The sequence below is a fragment of the Aethalodelphis obliquidens genome, unplaced genomic scaffold (assembly GCF_003676395.1).
Source record: "Aethalodelphis obliquidens isolate GAN/ISIS:26980383/991018 unplaced genomic scaffold, ASM367639v1 scaffold1445, whole genome shotgun sequence".
NCBI lineage: Eukaryota > Metazoa > Chordata > Mammalia > Artiodactyla > Delphinidae > Aethalodelphis > Aethalodelphis obliquidens.
In genome coordinates, this window is record NW_020839356.1 from 5277 (window position 1) to 6344 (window position 1068).

At 61.8% G+C, this 1068-nt stretch overlaps 1 pseudogene; it reads left to right on the top strand.

The window, feature by feature from the left end:
* The first annotated feature begins 295 nt into the window (after positions 1–295).
* Positions 296–1064, top strand: LOC113617041 (sialic acid-binding Ig-like lectin 8 pseudogene; annotated as a pseudogene).
* The last annotated feature ends 4 nt before the right edge of the window (positions 1065–1068 follow it).

The following is a 1068-nucleotide window of genomic DNA, read 5'->3' on the forward strand; positions in this document are numbered from 1 at the left end:
ACACCTGACGGGGACTGACCGGCCTGATTTCCTGCGGACAGAGGTGTGGGAGGGACAGGCTGTGGACGGGGATCCGGGAGACGCCTTTGGGCTGTATTCGCTGCTCGTGACCCTCACCAGGGCCTCACATGGAAAGTAGAAGTGGTGACTCTCCAAGGTCCACGCAGCTCCGGCAGCATGTGGGTGCGGAGTTCCTCTTTTGTGGTCGGTTACCTTCTGACCTCAGCTCTGGGCTTCCTGTGGGGGCTTCCTCTCAATCCTGTGACACAAAGGCCCCATCACTCTTACCCCAAAGATGCTGCTATTGCCACCACCGCTGCTGCTGCTGTCCCTGCTGTGGGCATGTGGGTGGGCTGCAGGGAGACGGGTGGGCGGGGCAGGGGCTGCAGCCAATCGTTATTCCTACGCAGGGTCCCTGGCTCAGGACAAGGGATACTGGCTGCGGGTGCGGGGGCCTGTGACGGTGCAGGAGGGCCTGTGTGTCCGCGTGCCCTGCTCCTTCAAGTATCCCCAGGACGACTGGGACGACTCTGTCCCAGCTTTCGGCTACTGGTTCCAGGAACGGACCAGACCCTACCAGGATCGTCTAGTGGCCACAAACGACCCAGGTCGTGAGGTGCTGACGGACACCCAGGGCCGATTCCACCTCCTTGGAGACCCCCGGACCTACAGCTGCTCCCTGGACATCAGAGATGCACGGCAGGGAGACACGGGGACATACTTCTTTAGGGTGGAGAGAGGGCCTACTGTGAAATATAGTTATTTAGAGAACAAGCTCCGCCTGCATGTAACAGGTAAGAATGGTGTCAAGGAGAGGACACAGACACAGGGGCCCTGAGGGCCCCCAGGGCAGGGCTGGGAGGGGACCCCCTGTCTTCTCATCCTGGGAGGGGCCCAAGGGGACCTAGGAGGACAGGCCGCTGTGGCTGGCCTGGGGCAGAGACAGCTCTGAGGGGCACACTCGGGCTCCCCCCCCGACAGGGCCTGGGTCTGTTTCTCTCTCCTCTTCAGCTCTGACACAGACACCTGACATCCACGTCCAGGGGACCCTAGAATCTGGCCTCCCCA